The sequence below is a fragment of the Phoenix dactylifera genome, chromosome 17 (assembly GCF_051530095.1).
Source record: "Phoenix dactylifera cultivar Ajwa chromosome 17, Ajwa_hap1_PhDact_Kaust_v1.1, whole genome shotgun sequence".
Taxonomy (NCBI): domain Eukaryota; kingdom Viridiplantae; phylum Streptophyta; class Magnoliopsida; order Arecales; family Arecaceae; genus Phoenix; species Phoenix dactylifera.
Genome location: NC_143206.1, coordinates 3,689,014 through 3,697,844, shown reverse-complemented (window position 1 = coordinate 3,697,844; position 8,831 = coordinate 3,689,014). Strand labels below are relative to the sequence as shown.

General features: G+C 37.7%; 1 long non-coding RNA gene across 1 annotated transcript; it reads right to left on the bottom strand.

The window, feature by feature from the left end:
• Positions 1–1,157: 1,157 nt before the first annotated feature.
• Positions 1,158–3,072, bottom strand: LOC148699580 (uncharacterized). The gene is made up of 2 exons (XR_015974351.1): positions 2,689–3,072; positions 1,158–1,314 (listed from the first exon to the last, which is right to left on the bottom strand). It is a non-coding gene; the product is annotated as an uncharacterized LOC148699580 (long non-coding RNA).
• Between the last annotated feature and the right edge of the window lie 5,759 nt (positions 3,073–8,831).

Below are 8,831 nucleotides of genomic sequence, written 5' to 3'. Positions count from 1 at the left end.
TACTCACATTAGAACCATATGAAATGCCGTTTTTACTGAGGAGAAGGAAAAAAAAAAAAAAAACAGTTCACAAAATGTAACTTGTTATATCAATATCAAAAAACCATGCCCATAAGATAGTTGTTGCTAATGATGGCACTATATACTTCAAGTAATTTACAACATGACATTATAACTCGAAAACCTATTACCCAAACAAAGGGATGTTGCTAAAAATGCATGTAGATTTGTGCAAAACCAAAGCTTCTATTTTAGTGGTAACATCAGATGTGACCCGATTTATTTACAAAAGACAACTTTTTTGGAAAGAAATCAAAAACATCATCACTCAAACATGAAAACATCATGGACAATGCGTTTAAGTTTGCATATGTACTGCTCCGCACAAATTTATTCATAGGAGAAATTACATTGAAATTGTCATAAAGTTAAGCAAGTGTGTCGACGGTGACAGCCATAAGCACTTCGAGATTTTGGAATTCACATTCTTTCAAAATTAAATTGAAAAAAGAATCAAGCTCGTCCCTCCCTCTACATGATTACGAGTGCAAGAAAAAAACGTATAGTGACTGCTATTATTAATCCTATATAATGGATCATTTTTCCACCTCCAAAACTCAGAACAGACAGTATTCCGATCTCGTGAAACAAGAAGAGAAAACCTAAAGCAACAAGTGCGTGTACGAGATAGAACCTCTGGGACAGGATTAAAATAAAGATCTTGGTAGACCCTTTTTTTTTTCTTCATATGCTCAATTACGTCCTGATGGATCTAATCTTGCTGCTGTCTGTAGTTCTACTTGATGCATCATTGTCCTAGTTAATGCTCGATTCTTAGTTTGAGGCAAACCAGAGATGATCTGAACCACCAAATTCCCGATATTTATTTATGTCCGAAGAGCTGGGTACAACCATCATGCATAAATTTCAAGCCTGGCTAGGCCTGTATATCTGAAGCAGGCTTAAGTTGAGACCTAACATCAAAATTGTCATGCCCGAGTTCGGAGCGCGGCAGACGTTGCACGCCTGCATGGCGGACCGTACAACATGCTAGACTGCGGATCATATCAAACCAATAACAAATTCCTGAATATATATATATATATATATATATATATATATATATATATATATATATATATATATATTTCTAATAATTTGTTTAGAGCAACCTTCCAACGTTTCAAAATATCATATGTCAACATAAATCAAATACTCAACTAGTCTATTTAAAATGCCAATAAGTGAAAGAATCATTAAGAAATCTAGCGCACTCCCCAAGTCTCGAACGATCAGGCGTCTATGCATCTGGATCTGAAAAATAAAAAAAATGATAATGAGCTACACTAATCCAGTAAGCAACATAATACTCCAGAGTGAGGTCAAAGCATACCAGATATTTAAACAAAATACAAAATAATGATTGAAAAATAAATCATAAATAACATTTTTTTTTAAACTTATTATCATTTCACAAAAACTCTAATACCAGAATCCCAACATCAATAGGCTATGGCCACATAACTCAGTGACATGGGTTGCACAAAGTGCCAAATTTTACTATTATTAACCACCGTTGGCAACGGTGTTTAAATCCACTATTATTAACTACCGGTGGCCACGGTGTCCAAATCTACTATTCTAATCACCGATGGCGTGGTGTCAAAAAAAAGTTTCTCATGGATACAAGTCAATTGAGCCAACGAATAATCTCCATTGGCGGAGCCAGAATAGATCATAGCCATGCTGAAAATACATATATATACACAAATAGATTTTTCATAATTTACCCACTCACATTTTCTAGATTTTATAATATATAACATAGATACAAAATGATTCTTAACATGCCTGACCTGATTAATTAAGTACAAAACATATATAAAAATTTAATCAATTAATAATTATTTTACCAAATAATTTTGAAAATATACTTTGAAGTATTAGGTTACTTACTTATTCTCGTTTCAAATCCTACTTCAGGTAGGCGGATTAGGTTCACCTGCTTAAATATTATAATTAATTTTTTTGTTAATTTCAGAGCTAAACAAAGTGAAAAATACTATTGGACACAACCTCATAATGGATGAACAGACCTAAGGTGAATACGGTTCGAACTCGACCTGCAATGGGCACGGCTTAATAAGGCCTGGGCACGGACCATAATGGGCACGGACCAATAGGGCCGAATTTGGCCCACAATAGGCACAGTCCAACAGGCCCAAACCTGGCCCACAATGAACAGACTTGGCCCACATGGATGAATAGGGCCCAATAAAGTGAACAAGGCCAGAACTCGGCCCACAATAGGTACGAATCCAATAAGGCCCAACATAGCTAAATTGGGCTCAAGTTAGGCCCACAATGGGTACGGCCCAATAGGGCCCAACATGGCTGAAGTGGGCCCAAGTCGGGCCCACAATGAATATTCACGGCCCAAACATTCTTCATCTCGTTAAGCTCAAAAATAGGGGAAGAAGGAAAAGAAGAAGGAAGAGGGAAGAGCCTCAGCGGCGGCCGGGCCTGGCTCGTTCGGTCGATGGCCAGCGAACAGCAGTGGCAGCCGGCGGCCGCTACGGTGGCGGGCGAGAAGGAAAAACCGAGAATAGTCTCGGTTGGGGCCAGAACAGAGTAAGAAATAGCCACTTGATTCGGCTAAAGTCAAAGACCAGAGGGAGGAGAGCTTACCAGCGGTCGACCGACGTGGCGCATCTCGGCCGCGGCTGCTCCACCGCAGTGACTAGTGGTGGCTTTCGACGGCAAAGTGGATCTCGAAACAGGGGAAATAGGGAAAACGAAAGAAATCCAGAGTTCCGGGGTGACGGAGCATGGCCAAGGTGGCATGTGGGCCACCGGAGAAGGAGGAGAGGGAGAAGGAGGAGAGGGATCTCGGGACAGGGCTCTCAGAGGGATGATGGGGTTTTATACGGTGCATCGCCCACGATCCCAAGCGGATGAGCCCGAGCGAACGGTTGGTAGCCGTTCGAACAACCCACAAAGGCCTTACCAGACACGTTTCCACGATCACGGCAAGCGATCAGATCCCCTCATGCCCGAAGAAGTCAGAGCAGAGAATCGCGATCGCGATCGCGATCGCGATCCTTTGTTCTGCTTCCTGCCTCCTCCTATCCAAATTGGACTGAAGTCGGTTGCGCCGGCCGACTTCAGTCCAATGCGGTCCATTTCGAGCCTGGTCTTACATTCTCCTCTCTTTAAAAAAATTTCATCTTCAAAATTTGAAGAATCTAGTTCTTCCAAGCCCATCGAGATATAAGCTCTTATAATTTTATATTGAGATCAATTCCTCTAATAAGAAAAATATTTTTATTTGTAATATTGTAAACATACATCATCTTTTAAATCTATAGGGAATCTACTCAAAACACCATAAACTCATTAACTATTTATCCTTTTAACAATAGTCCCCCTCTCTTTTTTTTACCTCGAGCACATCCATCTAGAATTACCCTTAAGTTAATGGATACATTCAAAACCCTCATATAGGCTAGTTACTCTAATTCAAAATGAATTGAATCTTAATTCTCTTATCAATTCACGTAGATTATTTCAAGTCAACTCCTATAAGTAAAAATATTAAGAACAATTTTCTCAATGCTCCACCAAGTTAAAAGACCTTAAACCAACACAAATGAGTAAAACCGACTCAATCATCTCTTCTAGAGTTTCCTTCATCGAGATCTTTAGCATTTATTAAAAATCTTCCATCATAACCATGTAAGCCTTTAAAATTCAAATTCTTCATGCAAATCTAGATTTCATCAACAACCTCGACAATATTGAAAAAAGACCCTAAATCAACTTATAAATTCAAACTTTGAATTGAAGTTTCATATAAATCAAATAGTCTCCGATAGACATGAATAAGATCTATTACTTGGACCCAAAGACAATAATTAAAATTATTAATAATTCCAGCAAGATAAATAATTTACAATCTCCAATAAAATCAATTCTTCAAGTTTGATATTTATTCTCGAATTCATTCAAAAGCATAAACTATAGATTTAAGAGCAAATAGATCTATACTAGAACATTCCAAATCTAAGATCAGCTAATGTGAGAACCAACATTTCAATAATCCTAGACTTGAGATGCTGGATTTTTCTTCTTTTTTTTTACACATATTAGATAGAAAACATGCTAATAACACAATAATATCCATATTAGTCAAAATCAAAAACACTATTCTTTTCTTTGACAACAAAATTCTCCTTAACAAGAAAAACCATCATAAAATATTTGTAAATCACATAGTTAATATCGTTGACCAGCTTAAAATAATTTAAACAACCAATATTCTTAGAATTTACTAAATGAGTTCCAATCAAAATATCAATCTGCATTATAGTTTGAAAAGATCTAAAATTTCAAATTCTAAGTAAAGCCAAGGAAAATTGTAAAATTTCATCCCAAATATATTTTCCATCCACATAAGAGTTTCATACATGATCCACATACAATTTTCAATCCTCGAAGAATATTTCAATGAATATCATCAAATATTTTTAGCCCAAACCTTAAACAACATTTTATATGTGAGCCTTAACTTACCACCGAATTAATTAACTTCAAGCTAGAAGTAACACCACAATACCATATATAATTTGAACTTCCAAAATCACTTATATACTAATAAACAAATAATTATAATGTACGGTGATATTTCATGGCTAGTACTCTACTAAATTTTAGTCAAAATCTAATTTAATCATAACCTAAAATACAAATTGCTCCATCGAGAAAACTCCCAAAATAGTTTATTTATACTTTGGCTATGAGCACAATTAGCTAGCATCCTAATTTTAGCATCTCAAAATTCAGACATCCAACACAAATTTATCAATAACAAAAGCAAATAAAGACCTTCATCTCATTGCCTAACATCTACCCAACTCTCAAACTTACGAATCCTAAGGATTCTAAAATCAAGGCTCCATACGACTATTTCAATCACAATCTCTAGTAATTTTAAATCTAAGCTCGAACCTCGAAGCGCGGCAGATGTTGTCATGCCTCGAGCTCGAAGTGCAGCAGACGTTGCACGCCTGCATGGCAGACCGTATAGGCATGCAAGGCTACAGATAATATCAAAGCAATGACAAATTTCTAAATATATATATATAATAATTTATTTAAAACAGTCTTCCAAAGTTTCAAAATACCATATGTCAACATAAATCAAATGCTCTAACTAGTCTATCTAAAATGCCAATAATTGAAGGAATTATCAAAAAATCTAGCGCACTCCCTAAGTCTCGAGCGATGGGCATCTATGCATTTGGATATGAAAAATAGAAAAATATGATAATGAGCTACACTAGCCTAGTAAGCAACATAATACCTCAAAGTGGGGTCAAAGCATACTAGATATTTAATCAAAATACAAAATAATGACTGAAAAATAAATCACAAATAGCATATTTTTCTTTTTGAAACTTATTATCATTTTATAAAAACTCTGATACCAGAATCCCAACATCAATAGGCTATGGCCACATAACTCAGTGACATGGGTTGCACAAAGTGCCAAATCCACTATTATTAACCACCAGTGGCAACGGTGTCCAAATTCACTATTATCAACCACCGGTGGCCATAGTGTCCAAATCCACTATTCTAATCACCGGTGGCGTGGTGTCGAAACCAGTTTCTCACAGATATAAGTTGATAGGGCTAACGAATAATCCTCATTGACGAGGCTAGAATAGATGTTGACCCTAGTATGATTTTGATGTTTACAAAGCCACTGAGGTCATATTGTTGTACTAATGCTTTCAAATTAAGTATTTCAGATGATCTAGTACATGAGTGTTGATTACGCCCAAAGAATAACGCGGCTATCGCAGTATATATTGGGGTGTCGATTCCACAGGGAGAAGGTAGGAACACTAAAAGGAACTACAAAACTAAAAAGAAATATCAAAGCAGTAAAATGTGATGTGAATGTTTAAAAGTAAATTGACAATTAGATTGTAGTAGTGAAAAGATATGACCAGAATTAATGGCAGCAAAGCATCGGGAATTCCTCACTTGAATCAGGTAATTCCATTCATATTTGATCCATTGGATAACTCAATTAGAGATCATAGCACCAGATTCTCTAATTGGAGGATATAGCATTACAATCAAAATATTTAGTGGTAATTCTAGAAAATCATTCTCCTCTTTTAAAACCAAGGATTGTTATCCTTTTAGACTCAGATTCAAAGACAAAAATATACCCAATGGCAATATTTCAGCAAAAAATCACACTAACTGGATAAACAATCAAATCTAGATATAATCAAGCACCTCAACAATTCTATAGAAAAAGACATGGCTGAATCTATGAAAAGAATAGGTTCAAGATTATTCCAACACAAGAAAGATCTATTGATGAGAAATGATAAACAAAAATTGTATCAACATGAGAATCTATTACATAGATCAAATATAAATAAAACTACCATCATCCAAGCGAGTTCATCCCTAGCTTCACCAAAGAATTAGCTCTCCATGAATTTTTGGCTCCTCTTGATGATTTCTTTGTAATGCAGTCTTTTTTCTGTTTAGAACGGCCCAAGTATATATATGATTTTGGGGCTAAAAACCCTAGGAAACACAACTTAGACACGTTTGTATGTATTTTTCCAACTTTACCCTCGAGCACCAACGTCAGCATGAGGTTCGGGAGACTCTCCAGATCGCATCTGATCTTCAAATTTTATGTTCTTATAGTCCTTTGAAAGCTCTGGAAGTCTAGTTTCCAACAAAATTTGAATCATCTCAATTGGACTTCTGTAGCTCCCGAAATCATCAAAATACTACACAAAGGTCTGATCTGTCAGGGCCCAGGCTGGCGGTTTAGGGAAACCTAACTTTGCAACTTCATAACTTTCTCTCTGGAGCTCCAATTGACCTGATTCTTGATGCATATGAAACCTCAACATGTCTACTTCATCTCCACCAAGTTTCATTTCATTCGGACTGCAATGGGATATTCAATCTTCTTAACTCCATTCCTACAATAAAATCACCAAAATCAATTAAGACTTGGACACTTTGTGAAGTAAAGTTCAGATTAGAAAAATATCATAAAAATATCCAAATCATGCTTAAGTCTTAACAATTTAGCCTAAAGTGGTAGTATTAAAAGGTACATTTTCATGCACCTATCACACCTCCCAACCAGCTTATTGCTAGTCCCTAGCAATTTAAGCGAAGAAAAAGAACGGACTATATCCAACCCAGTGTAGACAGCTTTTGCATGAGCTAAGCAATAATATTCAAGTATAACAAACAAAGTACTCGCAAGAGATCAACAATACTATCTGTTGCCCAGAGATGGTCACCCAAGAGGGGGGTGAATTGGGTGTTTTAAAACTCTTCGGCTAATTAAAATTAAAACACACAAATATATGAAATAAGGTAATGATAGTGGGATGAAAAGAGACAATCACAAACACACGGTTTTATAGTGGTTCGGAGCTTCCACCGCTCCTACATCCACTCCCCAAAGCGCCTTTGGGTATTTCCACTATAATCCAAGATTACAGTACGGTAGTTTTGCGAGTTTACTACCCAACTCGTTGTTTTACACCGGGCTCACAACAAACCCTAAACCCCCAATTTCTCTTAGGCTTGGGACGCCTTTCCCTTGTTCCAAGTCCCTTGACTTGAACAAGCACTACAATCAAAGAGTTTACAAAAGAGAATAAAAGCTCTAAAAAGCAAATATATCAATTATGAACAATTTAACCCGGAAGAATCTTTTTGCCGTTGGAAGCGTGGGAGATGTTGATTCTTCCGATGTGGAGTGCGTAGGATCGAGTATGAGCTTTGAATCCCGAGCGCACGAGAGCGGTTGAGCTTGAAATCACAAGAGAACCTTGAATGCACTTGATTTCTACACTTTAATGCTCTCACTCTCTTGAACTTTTCTCTCTTGAATGATTTTGCTTTTGGGTTGGTGAAGAGTTGTTGAGAACCACTTAAGAGGTCCCTTTTATAGCCCAAAAAGCAAATATAGCCGTTAGAAACAAAAAGAGAAGGATTTGAAATTCAAACCAAACCTGAAAAGCTGTCAGTCGCGTCCCAGGCGCTCCGGGGACGTCTCTGCTACAGCGAGAGACGTCTCGCCTACAGGATTTTTACTTTTTACTTTATCTGGGGTCGACTCGGCACTTTACGGGGACGTCTCGGCTTGTCTGCACTTTTTGAGTGGGGACGACTCCGCTTGTTTGGGGACGACTCCGCTTCTTTATCTTTGAAAAATATGTCCTCTGGAATTCCCTGAGAGAGTCGACTCCGCTCTTTCAGGGGACGTCTCGGCTTGTCTGCACTTTATGCATGGGGACGTCTCCGCTATCTCAGGGTCGACTCCGCTTCCTTATCACCGCAGAAATCATTCTCTGGAAAACCCTGAGAGAGCCGTCTCCGCCATCTTGGGGACGACTCGGGAAGTCTCCTTTTTGCTTGCGGGGACGACTCCGCGTACAGCGGGGACGTCTCGCGCATATCCCTTGAAAAACGTCTTTCTGCCGCCACTGAGAGAGTCGACTCCGCTACTGAGAGAGTCGACTCCGCTAACGCGGGGACGACTCGGCAGGTGTCTGGGACGTCTCCAAGTGTGCCAGTTCTTCCTGTTTGTGCCAGAGACGTCTCTGAAATTATCAGGAGACGTCTCGGCTGTCCCTGAACTTTTTCTTTAGCTCAAAATATTCTTCAATAAATTCATAAAAATTATGGGAACTTGCCTAGACATTTCTTAACAATATTCTAAGTAAAACACATGAATTTCTCAATTGAATTGTTAAGATATAATGGAATTT